Genomic DNA, 15,536 nt, shown 5'->3' with positions numbered 1-15,536 from the left:
TTTTCCTGCAACCCTTATTCCAACAAAATATAGCCTAGAAACTCTTCTTGATTCATCGCTTTTGGACATGCATACACCAATTCATCACACACATTTCCCAATTCTACAATTCCAACTTCTAGATTGGAACCCGCAGGATCGCCAATGTGTATCTTGGCGCAAATGCTAGTCACATGCACATGGAATTTGATAATTACCCAGCACAGTGTGAGAAGATAAAATCATACTAATTTTTTATTTTCTAAATCAACAGAGACAACAGTACACTTTCTTCCTCATACTTGAATGATAAGAACACTCTCATGAACCCATAGAATACTCTGAACACTCAGAGTACACAGAGATGGTGTCAATCGACATTCGTATCACAGTTTTAGGAATTCAGTTACATCAGCTACGTACGATTCAAGAGGAGTACTCCTTATATAGATTTTTAAATATCATGCTGCCTTCTTACATATCCAATTATCCTAAGGTTTACTAAGGCTTACAATATACTCCTTCTACAACCTCAACTATTTGGTCTTTTAGCTGTTTCTCCTTCTCAATGTTACCCCGCATCATCTTCATATAATCATGGGCATGCTCCCAAAGTGCATCATGCACTTTGAAGGCATTCTTATTGCTAAGATATGTAACACATGTTCTCTTTCTAATAACTTATAGGAAAGATTGCAAGGCTTACAATAAGGGTTATGGTTACTAGGTGGGTTCTTCCAACAAAAATACGATCTCTTGCAATGTTGGCACTAGGCACTATGGGCTCGTGATTCCTAGTAATGGGAATATTCTCATGCTTCTCATTGTCATCTTCTTGAGCTTCATCAGCCTCTAACTCCTTCATGGTCTTGCAAGTTGGACACATGTCATAAGCTCTAGCTAATAATTTGATATACTTTTAAAGTTGCTCCTAGAACCTCCCCAACATGTACTATCTTCAATTTTTCTAGCAGGATTGGATCCGCCTCCATGGAATCATAGCAGATGGAGAGCAATAACCTATGCCTTAAGCACATAACCGAGCTGCAAGGAAACCTTGCTAGCATTTTGTATGCACACAATTTTCCTCTCTATTTCATGTTCATGTCAATCAACATGCTTGATTGGCTTTGAATAGCTATCTTGATAGCCAACTCATGTGTCTCTTTTGTGTGTTAGTGCTCTCATCCTAGTACTCTTTGCAAACAGTGGCTCTCAGATTTCTTTAAGTGTTGCGAGAGTGGGAAGCATGCATATGCAACGACGAATGAGATGCAGAAGAAGAGACACATATGTGGGTGGAGTAGCCTAGTTCAACATGTCAGAGAGAGATCCTTATTCTTTTTCTATATAGAATAATTAATAATGTACGTTTTGCACCATAGTTGGCTACAGAGGCATCTCAAGTGTGCCATTCATGCCCCATAATACAAAGTAGATTATGCTTATTGCAACCTTAATCACCAAAGTTAATCACATGAGGTTTAGGGAAGAGAAATTGGCTAACATTGCATTAGGAGAACTCAAAATGAGTACATGAGGTTTCTCTTATATAGCCCTTGGGAAAGGAGATGAGTGTGACATAATGGATTAAGTCTAAAGTAGGATAAAGCATCTAGGAACTTTTGGGTGCATTAGTGTATGCATTTCTAGATTTGGTAGAAAGCATATTTTGACTCGTTTATTCTTGGTCATGTTGGTCATGGCTCATGTGTCTTGTCATAGAATCTCATGTGTCACACAAGGTGAGAGTAGTGGGTGTACCCATGGCTAGGGTTACCCCAACCATCTCCCCATGAAACCTAGTGATTGTAAATGGCTCTAGATAAGCGATTCATTTAGAGCTTGTGATTCATTGATTCATCTAGGAGGATCAAATTTATTCATCTCTCTACATTCACAAGGTGACCACATAATCACTTTTAACAATATGATATGAACCCAAGGATGTAAACGGTATATCGTGATCATCACCTAGAATACTTGAGCTTTCATGAATAAATTCTACTGCAAAATAGTCCCATCGTGTGGGATATGCTTTTGCTAGTTCTTGAACCTGCTTTTTAAAATCTGAGTTAACAACCTCTTCAAAAGCTGCAATCATCCGATTTTCTAGAACATTTCGGCTCTTCATCTTGGCTTCATGCAGTGAATCCTGCTCCATCATATCCTTGAAAAACACGATACTGCTCCTATACAACATCAAGTACTATCTCTACTGCATCATCAATCTACTTTTTCATCTTCATGGCTTTCACTTCTTGCAAACATCCCTGAACCAATCCCAATATTTTTGGCAAATCTGCAACTACTAGAGTTTTATCAAGTCCATTGGAATTGTAATCTTCAATAAACTGCATCAATTGGTTTGGTATCGCCATCTTCACCTCCCACCCCGGCTCTTTTTGTGCTGGGTTCACCAAGAATGTTGGGGGATTTGTGTTCGAAAGGTGAGCCGGGAAGGCGTGGGGTCTCTGGCTGTGAGAGGTGTGAGAAGTGAGTTGCATCAGACACAATCAATGTAGACAAACATTAAAACTGACACCTTGAACAAGATTCTAAAGCTTGATTACCCAAAGCAGATAATTAACAATATTGTTGCTTTAATTAAATGCTAATTGAGGAGTTTAAGCTCCTTACATCGATCTAACATGCCTTAATTCAGATGATAATAGAGACAAATAACACTTCAACTATCTCGATGATGATAATGTTGAGGTCGATGATGATGATGTTGTTTTTCTTTCCCCTTTACCTCAATTGGCCTGCCAAGCTTGCCTTGATAATATTCCTCTCCTTCGTTCTTCCCCTACTGCTTCAAGGTCAAGAGAGAGAGAGAGATCCCAGGCAAATGATTAATTAAGGTTTATGGAAGAGATTATGGCTTGGGTTATGAATTCTTTGATTAGAGTGGCTATGTAAGCTTGGATTAGAGTGGTCTATGGAATCTTGGCTTAGAGTGGGCTATGGAAGCTTGTATTAGGATTAGAGTGCTCAAAGCTTATGGCTTTCCTCCGTGACAACAACAGAGAACAAAAACTTCAATATCACCTAATCGGTGTAGTATTAACCCCTTTCTGTAAGACACAAAAATACTCAAAACTCCATTTTCCTTGTCCCAACTCATTGCGTTTTTAGCAAAAACCTGTTTTATGAAAAATTTATAGAGTAAGACTTTTTTGGCCTCCCTCATGCAGAGGTGTGAAGTCTCTCACACACTTTGCTTTTAACCACTGACCACATGTCTTCCTCTACCCAAGTTGCCTTGCATGTACTAAGAGCCTTTTCACATGTAAAAACCCTTTTCTTCAAGCATAAAGAATGTACGCTAAGGCCTTTATAACCACATGAAACATACACTTTCTGGATCTCCTTGCTTGTTCTTGAGCCGCCTTGGTCACTGCTCAATAAATGTGTAAGCTTCAAATAGACTTTTTTTATTGCCCTTTTCTTTTTTCCCCATCATGGAAGCGGAGCTGCACGACAGAGAGTGTAGACATTTAGAAACCAGAGCCTATTTGAAGGGTTGTTGATGTCCTCATGAGGAAACTGGGCTAAACACTATGCTACATCCAGTGTGAAAGGCATCAAACGATAGCAGATGTAGCAAACACTGAATCGGCACAGGAGGGAGGCCCCTGAATATAGACAACGCCAATTGTAGATGAGTAGAATGGGCAAGAAAAAAAGAGGGAATGAGCATCTATAGGTGCTTGTTTACCAATGCTTGTCTGAAGTTATTCTTTCTAGTGCCACCAGTGTGGGCACCGTGCATGTGCATGAGTGAAAGAAATTTGCAATGTTGACTGGTTATGGACATGTAGCCATGGTTGGACGCTCACTATTCTGAACCCAAGTAAGTGTCGTGATGAAGACAGGCAAGTGTGAATTTGTTGTGAGGTCTGAGGTAACCCGTTGAGAGAAGTGGCCTCCTTCGATGGTGCTGACAAACCATAGATGATATAATTGCAATAGACAATCATAACGATGACGAGCGCTATTGGCACACTTAGACAACTGATTGCAAAGCTATAGTAGACATGGTAGTAGCGCAAGTTGGATACAATTGGGGTTGACCGAGGTTGGTAATAGGCGTAGTCCAAAAGCAGGACAGGGCTTTTGATAAAGCACACAAAGCATGCCACGCGTAGTGTTGGAGCATTCAATGCAAGAGTAGGGAGAGGATTGGATGTTCGCATGCATGCCGAGCTCATTTGATCGGGCCAATAGAAAAAATAAACTCCTTTGTTTATGCAAGATTTGGATCCCACCACATAAATTTCTCTCTCTCTCTCTCTCCCTCTCTCTCTCTCTCTCTCTCTCTCTCTCTCTCTCTCTCTCTCTCTCTCTCTCTCTCTCTCTCTCTCTCTCTCTCTCTCTCAGTGCACACACACACACACACTTAATTTTCTTGAGCTCTACAAAGATAAACTACTTCTTGCAAACGTTAATCAAATAATAAGATTCTCATAAAAAACCCGATTAATTTGAGTAGACAGTTTTCGGATTGCCCTCGATAAAAGCTTCGCACACACACTAGTTGCACAAGTTAATTATGATTATGGTGGGAGTAATAGCATGGTAAAGGAATCTAGAAACGGAGACAAAAGCACATCAAAATTACGCACATGCACAATGGTAGATGAAAATTTCTCCTCACCGAATCACCAGAGGGTAGTGGAGCATGCTCATGCCCAAATGGTGATTAAGGATTAGGATTATTAAGCTAAATGAAAAATAAGATTAGTGAATACTAATTGAGGAATGCTAATCACTAACACTAAGTCATATCAACGAATCTAGCTAGCATAACCTGGAGCTTTGATACCACTTGATGGGAATGGGATTGTGCTAGATACGTTGGTTGAAAGAAAAGCATAGAGCACACAAGTAAGTGTCTGTTGGCTAAATTATCACTCAAGAAAATTAGGTTCCAACATCAATTAACTTAGATTCATAAACATGATCTTGAGTATTTGTTAATCCATCACAAGCTCACCATGAACAAGGGAGATGAAATTCAAAATAGACTTGGATTTTCTTATTCATGAAATGAGCTTTAAGTAGCTCTAGAGCCTTGCACTACTGCATGTGGGATAAATCCACTCTTCTCTCCTCGATTTACACTCAAGGACAAAGCTCACACCTTACAACAATCATAAGAAGTATGACAGAGGCATAGTGAAAGAGAATAAATCCTTGATTAGTGCTTGTCAAGTCACATGAGCAAGAAGAAGCTCAAGGACTCCATCGCCACACACCTCATGAACTCTCACCAAAGAGTGGTCTCAACAAATGAGGCTGAGAACCATAATTTCATTTACACATTGCCTTATATTCCTAGGGTAAAAATATGCAATGTTTGGGTGCCCAAGGCCTTTATGGCTCCACAACATACTCCATCTGCAACCTAGGCACACTAACTAACGTATTCTTTACAGCTTGGAGCTCTCATTGATCCTATAACCCATTATAAATATTACAATGGCTTGAAATAAATCGGGAAATTTCAATACATGGCCACTTCAAAAAATGTGAAAAATATGTAGCCCAATCTTCACTACTTCTTCATCATTGATGTACATTGTAAGGCTTGGGCCTTTAACAACTTTTTTTAGCTGACATCGGCTTAGTTAACATCTGATGACTCAAAAGCATTTATAACTTAATGAGAAATGAGTGCGTACAAATGCATACATACTATTTCTTGGGTTCCAAAAAGAGGCTAAATAGTAAATGTCGGAAAATTGGATTGGATGGCAATGTGAAATTGGTAAGCTATTGATACACTCAATTAGACAAAGGGGACCATTAGACCAACATCAAGTGAGCTCCTTTGTGGATCCTTGACATCACCTCGAGCGGGGGGGGACTCACTATAAGTTAAACCTTTCTATTCAATCTAGAGGTGGGTTAGGCACAACAACAAACAGTTGGTTGGACCACTTCTTTCTCAGTCCCATGTTTCAAAGTCTCATGACCCTTTGATTCAACTTCTTTCATCTCCACATCAATTGTCTTCCCCTCTTCAATTTCCATACAATCCAGCTTATCAATTTCTCCACATGGTAGCGCCAATTGATCCGCTATATTCATCAATGCCTTTGGTATGTTAATTTCTTCAACAAGACTCCCTACTTCTAAGTTCTAAAAAACCATTCTCTTATTAGAAACTTCCTGACTTATTGGAGTCTGATACACTATACCAAAAAATCTCACAATAGGAGTATGAAAACTTAAGATTTTCCGTTCTTCCTTCATGCTGTGCAATTCTGCCAATTGCATCCTCCGCCCTATATTTTTCTTTTCCAGCTTCTCCACTTTCTTATCTAGCTGCTCATTTTCCTTGACTATGTCATAGTCTACATCAGAAATAATTCCCTCTCTCCATTCCTGAAATGGCTTAACAATCATTCCTTCCAGTTGTTCTTTCAATACCTGCCATACATTTCTACCTGTCTAAACCAATTGTTCCTGTAACACATCCACTTCAGCATCAGTAAGTAAAACCCCCTGAACATCCAAACCCTCCTTTTGAAGAAACTGTTTCTCCATCTGTTCCAATGGTTTGATTCTTTTCTTAACACTTCATTCTCAGCGACTAACACATTGTTTCCTTCCCCAGTTCTTCCACTTCTTTATTAATAAATTTCCTGGCTCTAGATGACCAAGTGTCTAGACTTCTTCTTTACAATCACAGACTTCTTCTTTTCCTCCTTCAGCTTCTTATGAAATTATATTATCTCATTTTCATGATCACCTTCCAATTTTTATATTTTCTTCTCCCACTTTTTTGAACTTTGAGTATCTAACAACTCCACACGTTGCTTACAAACCAAATTGGCTTGATCCATTACATGACCTCCCAACTTCATAATGCAATCCATAGCCATGCTAGATGTAAAGCTAGACTCTGAAATATCATCTTTCTTCTTCTCTCTCTCCTCTAATTCTATGCTCAAAACTTCCTTTTAAGCCTCCTGAGCCACTCCTAAAATATTTGGAGTAACCTTATTTTCATCTTCAAACAATTTCTTCTTGCTGGAAAACTTAACCCCGAAATTTGGAATTCCTCCTGAGTTTGCAGTCAAGGATGAACTGAACACATCCCCTTCCTTAGCTATTACCTGCTGCATCTTCTCTCCTTTCTGCTCCACAACATCAACACTCCCCTAAATCATTTCAAAACATGTTTTCTTCAAATTTCCCTTCACAATCTTACCTACCTGAAGATCTGATTCCTGTTATTTCTTTGTTGGATCCACAATTTGCAATGGCACTAGACCTAAGCTGATGAAAACAATGCTTGAAGATAGGGTCCAATTCTGCACCTATTTGGTGACTTCCTCTTTTTTTTTTCAATTCAATATCAACCATTAACTTCTCAAATAGGTAACCTACCCAATTAATTAGAAACCCCCTCTTAGCTACTCTGAGAGGACCATAGGCCTCTTTGGACATGTAGTAAAAACTTAAGGAGCAAGCACATCCTTTCTAAATACCACCTCCGTTGTGCTCCTCTAAACACTTCAATGCCTTTCAACTGATAATAATACCTACTTGTTTTTGGAGCTCCAAACTCCTTCATTTCAACATCAGAAATTGTATCCACTTTGTAAGTGCCGAGCCTAAGTCAAAATGTAATAGACACCAAGGACTCTGATATCTGCAACTCATTTAGTTTCCTACCCTTAGTACTTCTCACATACTCTAGTTGGGCATTCGCATTCACATTACAACACCAATCATCTTAGGGAAGATTAGAAAACTCCCAAAGTCCAATCAACTTCAACCATACCCAATTTTCCTCTTGAGTGAGATCCAAAGCATGCTTAAACTCAAACTGAGGCTCTGCCCCTTTTGCTCATGTACTCTTGTTCATCTCTTCCATAAGATTCTTCTCTTGCTCCTCAGTCAAATTCATATGTGCAATTTGAACCATCACGCTCACTTTTGCTAACTGAGGTGATACTCTTCTACTAGGCACTCGCATACTGCCCTCAACATACTCAGACTCTATCTGTGTCATCTGCGCACATAGAGCATTAAGGTGCTCAAGCGGTCTAGAACGCATTTTTTGTCTCTCCCTCTCAGGTTGACAAGAATACTTCAAGATATTTCATACTCTTCACTCTCATTCTCTTAGTTAAGTACTTTTCATGCATGCGAGATAGGGCCGTGTCAATCCACTTTGTACTAGGAGAATAGTGGGTTTCTTCTTTTTTATGCATTCCCTCCTTAAAACACGGTTTATTAAATGACTTAGCCCCATCATATCTTTGATTTGTACATCTCTTAAGTGAATTAACTCCTTGATCCTCAACCACTCATCACTTTTCCTTGTTTTTAGCACTCTAAATATACTGATCTGAATTTCCACTTCCATGATACCACTCATTCTGAGTCTGATCTCTAAACTGATTTACCAATCTCCTCTGATGTGAACAATTCCTTCTATCCTAATATCCACTCCACTTTGCCCTCAAGTTTTTACAACTTTCTAGTTCCTTTCTTACCTCTTACATACCCAAGTACCACCACTACACAATTGGAATAAACCACCTCTTTTTTCTTAGGCACAATGTCAGGATTAGGAGGTCTTCCAAAAACTTTTTCAGTCTAAAACCATTGATAGAGCCTCTGTACCATACAAATATTCAAATCTGAATGTCCCCTGACCTAGATCCTCAATAATTTCAAAAGGACCTTTGTATCTCAATTTCAATTTTCCTAGATGCGGCCCTAATCTTGAGTTGTAAATCATAATTGAATTGAATGTTCATGTTCACCTAAGCCTATCTCCACCTCAGAATCACTTCAGCAATGTAAGCACTAGTTGTTCTATCCTCTTCCAGCTATAACAAATATCTTTGTCTATGCTGAATTGGTTCCTCTGGTGATAACCTGTTGTGCATTGAAATTCTCAAATTGGGAACTACAAACTCCATAGGTACCACTGCTTCTAAACCATATACCAATCTGAAAGGTGCCATTCCTATTGTTACCTTATAAGCTGTCCTTAAAGACCACAACGTTGAATCTAACTTTGTATCCCAATCAGTCCAATTTTTTGAAACTATCTTCTTCAAAATTTTGACCAACACTTTATTGGAACTGTCTGCCTGACCATTAGCTTGAGGATGGTAAGTGGATGATTTCTTATGCAAAATCATATGTGTCTGAGTTAGTTCTTTAAGAACATGATTCAAAAAGTGACCACCTTGATCACTGACTAACTCAATAGGGCACCCAAATCTAGTCATAATGTTCTTATATAAAAATTTAGCCACTAAATTTGCTACATTGTCCTTTAATGCCACATCTTCCACCCACTTGGTGCAATAATTAGTAGCCACCACCAGGATGTACCTATTTCTTGTATTCTTTGCCCTTGGTTTGAATGGTCCAACAAAGTCCAAACCCCATTTTTGAAATGGTTCTAGAGGCAACACGGGATTTGAAGGCATCCTATCTGAGTTAGAAGGCTTACCCTCTCTCTGAGATAATACACATTCTTTTGCATAAGTATGAGCATCCTTCGATATTGTTGGCCACCACAACCCTGCCTAAAGAATCTTCCTACTTGTTATTCTCTTGAAAAGTGTCCACCTGCATTTCCATAATGTACTTCTTGCGACACTGCTATTTGTTCTTCATCAGGAACACACCTCCTAATAATTTGATATATGCCTCTTCTATATAGTGATCCTGTTATCACTAAAAATGGCTTACTTATTAAAGAAAACTTCCTCCTCTAACCTGTTGTAAAAGAATCAAGCATTTGTCTATCAGTCGAAAAGGTTAACATTTGATCATACCAAGAATCTGAAATCAATCCTTTCACACCAAACAATTCTACATCAGGTAACTCATCTTGAATTCCCAATGCAGGTTCACCGGTGTCTACACTACTCACAAAATAAGCTATTTTATTTTCCTTCCCAAGTGTATGAACAATAACAAGGTCAAACTCTTGAAGCAGAAGTATCCACCTTGCCAATCTACGATGCAAATGGGGTTTCTGAATGAAATAGAGCAATGCTGGATGATCCACATGAAAACTAATCCTATTTTCCAACAAATAGTGTCTGAATTTGTTTAGAGCATATACCATCCCTAAATCTTCCCTTTCAATGACACTGTAGTTTCTTTCTTCTGATGTCATCAACCTTCTAGCATAACAAATTGGTCTATACCACCCTTTTACTGACTGTGTCATAAAGGCTTCTCCTATTCCAATATCAGATGCATCCACAAATACATGAAATGGTAATTTCCAATCAGAAGGTTGAAGACTTGGTGCCACCACCAACATTTTCTTCTAAATTTGAAAGGTTCTTTCCTGAGCAGGACCCCAAACATAAGGAACATCTTTCTTTGTCAAGTGACTCAATGGTGCACTGATATCAGACAAATACCTTAAATTGTCTAGCATGAAACTTCACTTGTCCTACAAACCTGCTCGACTGCTTTAGATTGTAAGGAATTGGAACCTTCTAAACTGCCTCGACCTTCTTTGGATCAATAGCTAAACCTTCTTTAGAAATTATGTATCCTAACAATGTTCCCTTTGTGACACCAATAGCTAGATTCAAAGATAACCTGAATTGTCTACATCTCTCCAAACACTTTCAAAGGTGATCCAAATGCTCTGACGTCTATCCAAACATACTAAACTCATCCAAAAACACCCTCATTAATTATGTAAGATAGGGATCAAACACCTTTCCTACTGTATCTGAAAAAGATGAAGGTCCATTCTTCTACCCAAAACTCATCAATGTATACACAAGCAGTCTTATACTCATTCTCTGGTGCCATGCTAAGTTGATTATACCCTGAAAACCCATACAAAAAGCTATACATTTCATTTCTAGCAATTAAATCCCGTAATGTAATAGTAAATGGAAATGGAAAGAATCTGATGCAGTGGCTGCATTTAGCTTTCTATAATCAACACATACCCTCAATTTGCCATTCATTTTTGGCACTACCACAACGGGTGATAACCATTTTGCTTCATGACTAGGTTTAATAAACCCAACCTGTAGTAACTTGTCCAATTCCTCATTTATTTTATTTGCATAATTTGGATTCATCCTATATCTTTGTTGTATATAACAGGAACTACATCCTCTTTGAGATTTATTTTACGTTGAGCAACTTAGGATCTATACCCTTCATATCTGAGTAGTCCCAAGAAAAAAAATCCTTAAACTCCATCAAGAGCTTCCCCAATGACTTCACAAATTCTCCCTCCAAATTCTTCCCTATCCTGACCGTTTGTGGTTCCTCTTCAGTCCCTAATTCAATTCTTGAAGTTGCTCTTTTGATATTCTAGCTGACTTTGACATATGCACCTCAAACCTCTATTCTTCTACCACAATAGCTTCAACCCCTTCCATTTCCTTTTTTATTTCTTGCTCCATTAGCTGCTTCTTTTCCAAAACTGAAAATTCACCCTTAGTGATCACTGTACTCGGCAACACTTGATCTGATTCCCCCTTTGAGTTCATTGTTTTCAATCCCTATACTATCATCACATCGATATCAAATATAGGTTCCACTGAAGGATTTGCTAGCAAAAACTCCTCTTCTTCCAAATCTTCCACTTCAGTTGCCAAACTAATAGCTTGTGCCCACAATGGTCTATTTGACTGTTGTAGCTTGACTTCCTTGATCATAGGCAATTTGACCTTCTTCTTACCCCGTTTAATTATCACCTCATTGGATCCCCAATTTTGTTCCAACTTTGTTGTTCCAAACCAAGGTCTACCTAGAAGCATAGGATATGAATCATTGTCAAACTCCATCTTTAACACCACACGATTAACCCTCAATTTTAATGATGCTATCACAATCTTTTGATCCTTCAATATCCCCACTGGTTGTAATATTCTCTGATCAGCCGTCTTGACCTGAAATGGAGAAGGTGCCAACTTAGGAGCTCCCAGGTTGTAATACACAGATTCTGGTAAAATATTTACTCCTGATCTCCCATTAAGAAGGACTTCCATTTAAACAATCACACTCATCACTTGACCCCCCTTCAAAGACTAGTGCTTTACCTTTCTACTGACATTTCTTCAAGTGTTGTCCTGAACTAATTACAAGTAACTGATTCATGTCAATTAAGACCACATTGCTTTGAGTGAATTCTTTAGAGGAAATTTTAGGATTCCCTTATCAGTTCTTGACTAGCCCCCCATATCTCACTATAGGCATGCTTCTTTCTTCTCAGCGTTTACGCCATAACTCATAATTAGGTCCCACCTTCTGGCCTTCCTTTGTGCAAGACTCTACATTTTATGAGGGTTTGATTATATGCAAGCCCCCTACCCTGCCACATTGGTCTTGGCATGGGTCTATTACCTTTGAAATTCCCACTGCCTTAATTAATAAGGTATATGTGAGTTGCCTAAACCACATCTTTGCCTTGCCTATTTAGAGAATGAGGCCTTGTTGATATTTGATCTTAGACCCCTGAGAAAAAACCCTGCCAAGGTTTCCACTACTGGTCTGTCTAGTCCTTGCAGCCTTCCTATCATTACCCTAAATTATTGATCAAAATCCTCAACTAATATATTTCCCTGCTTCATTTTCTTTAATTTTTTCAAAACATCATTGGGTGTCTTCTCCTCTCCGAATCTAGATAAGAAGGTGTCAATTAATGTATCAAAGTTAGCAAAGTGACCATCCCCATTTCTTAGCCTTTCCTTCCAATGTTGCAACAGATTGTGATAACTTTATTACATCCCATGATATCCACTAGCCGCCCATCTGGTCTGGAATTGAGCCACATGGCAGTCAGGGTCCTCATTGGACTTCCCTTTAGACTTTGATTCCTTAATTGTCGAATTGGCTCATTGGACTACTGGGTTTGGGTTCCCTAACATAACTAGTGGTCTTCTTTGCCTTACCCCCAATGGATTAAATTGAAACTTCCTTCTAGCTCTTAGCGAAAATAATGCACCCAAAATTGCTTCAGTGGAGAAAGGACTTACCACATGTTGATTTTGATTGGATGTTGATGGCATCCCTTGTTCCTCATTCTAAATTTTCTCCTTAATAATATTTCTCTCCCCTCTTCTACTACAATTGAGTCCTCATAATCAAACTCTGAAGTGGAGATTTCTTCAACCTCATCATATTGAAATGGATCAGGCTGTACATGCCCTTCATGAAGTGGAATGGGTGTTGCTCTAGTACTTGATTCCTGAGCAAAGTGACTCTTCTACCTAGTGAAATATGTTACCATATACATGTGGTAGTGATGTGTGTGAACACACTAGGATCGTCGGGGCATTTTTTCCCTCTTTAGGAGGTTTTTTCCTCCGTGCATTGTATATATGCCCATCACCCTAGGGCTATCTATCTTTCCATTTCACACTAAGTAATATACTCTCACTTATGTGCCCTGAACTTCCTTCATCTTCTCCAAGCTGTGTGTGTTTTCCTGCAACCCTAATTCCAACAATTAGTGTCAGAGTAGGTTGCGTCCTCTCGGTCTTAGTCACCAGCAGCTCCAGCACATGCCTGCTCACTTTCTCCAATTTCTGTGAGCTTTGGCAAGCATTCGCAGGTCGACAAAAATTTCAGGCTCATTTCGACCTTTGTTTCTACTACAGGCAGGTTTGTAGAGGCCATTTCGTCATTTTGTGTAGAATTTCTATCAACACCAATTATTGCATAACAGATCCCATATAGTCAATTGTGGGTTGTGCTATATAGCATGTTCTTGTCTCACTTAGTTTCTCCTTATTGGGGCAGTTATCACATCAAGTGTACGTATTTTCCATGGCTGACAACAACACAAATGTGTTCAAGATGTTTGCTGCTGAGGACAAATTGGATGGGCACAATTACCCTATGTGGGTTTACATGATGCAAAATGTTCTTGTGTCAAAGAGCGTCTGGAATATTGTGTAGGACATTGATGTACGCCGTGGTGCTAAGCATGTAGGCATTGTTGAGGATGTTGCAGTCCTTGTTGCAAGGATTAATGCTATTAGAGTTGTTTTGCCTACGGCAGAACAATCTCATGCATTGGTTGTGTTTTCTGTGCAGCCCACCACTACTCCTCACATTTGTTCAGTGAAATCTGCAAGACAGGCTTGGGACATCTAGCAGGTCTTTATGCAAGCCGCAAAATCAACTTTGATACATTATGCACACTGCTTTTTTTGCAAGAGTCATTTTATAGAAAAAATAGGACTAGGAAACGTGCAGTTGAACATGTTTTTATTGCTTCTTATAGAAAGGGTGGTAACAGCAATGCAGCCACTTTTTATTGTTCTGCTACTATGAGTGGAAAAAGTTTTGTTCCTAATGCTTCTGCTAGCAGCAACTCGTTTGGAAATTCTAGTGATAATGGAAAAAAGAAGATGCACTGCCATTATTGTAAATCTAATGACTACTTGATCAAGCACTTTCCTAAATTGAAGGCCAAAGAGACTAAGAAGAAAGAGGGTGGTTCCACTGCAAATGCTAGTTCCACTACAAATGTAGCCATTGTTAAGTCTTCTGTGAAAGGAGACTGTGATGCTGATGTTGATGCAGAATGGGCTTTTTATGTAGAATGCACTTACAATCCTATTGTCCATGATCCATGCATGTCAATTGCTGCAAATTCACATGTGTTGTATTTTGATAGTGGTGCTACAAAGCACATTTCCTCACATCGTGAATTGTTCACCTCTCTTGAGTCTTTCCCTCATGGGAATTCAGTCACGTGTGCCAACAATGCCTCTTATCCGGTTCAAGGGGTTGGAAAGATTGTGCTTACTGCTACAAATGATAGTTCTTTCACACTTGATATACCTGGGATCCAGAAGAACCTTTTGTCTATAACTGCACTTGCTACACTTGGACTAGTAGTCAAATTTGTGGATAACAAATGTATAGTTTATGATCTCAGTTTTGGTGATGAAATTGTTGTATTTGGTCTTTTGTGTTGTGGGTTGTATAAGCTCACTTTGTATGACAAGTGTGGACAAAATTTTGCAAATTCAAGGGCTGTTTCAGATGCAAAACTGCCGCATGCACGTTTTGGGCATCTAAATTTTGCCAGTTTGCTGCGTTTGCAAAAATATGATGTGGTTGCTTCTTTGCCGCCTCTTGAAGCACCTGTAAAGCATGTTTGTAAAGGATGTATTGTGGGTAAGATACAACGTTCAAAGTTTCCAAAGGATGGTTCAGTTAGGGCCACATGTAGGTTGCAGCTTGTACATAGTGATGTTTGTGGGCCCATGCAACTCCGTCCTTGGGCAATTACGTCTACTTTGTGCCTTTCATTGATGATTACTCCAGGCATCCATGGGTATTTCTACTTAAAGCGAAGTCCGAAGTTTTTATGTGCTTCAAACAATTTTTGGCTATGGTTGAAAATGTCTCAAAATGTACTATGGACACCCTCCGTTCCGATTGAGGGGGCAGTATATGTGTCATGAAATTAATGCATTTTTGTCTAGTCGTGGGATAAAACACCAACGTACAGTGTCTTATACACCTCAACAAAATGGTGTTGCTAAGAGAAAAAATAGGTCACTTATAGAAAT

At 39.0% G+C, this 15,536-nt stretch overlaps 1 pseudogene; it reads right to left on the bottom strand.

The window, feature by feature from the left end:
- Window positions 1-11,282: 11,282 nt before the first annotated feature.
- On the bottom strand, window positions 11,283-11,996 carry LOC147447170 (uncharacterized; annotated as a pseudogene).
- Between the last annotated feature and the right edge of the window lie 3,540 nt (window positions 11,997-15,536).

Source organism: Adiantum capillus-veneris, chromosome 11 (genome assembly GCF_014529385.1).
Source record: "Adiantum capillus-veneris isolate H3 chromosome 11, ASM1452938v2, whole genome shotgun sequence".
In the NCBI taxonomy this organism is placed as follows: domain Eukaryota; kingdom Viridiplantae; phylum Streptophyta; class Polypodiopsida; order Polypodiales; family Pteridaceae; genus Adiantum; species Adiantum capillus-veneris.
This window is presented reverse-complemented; position numbering and strand designations above follow the sequence as displayed.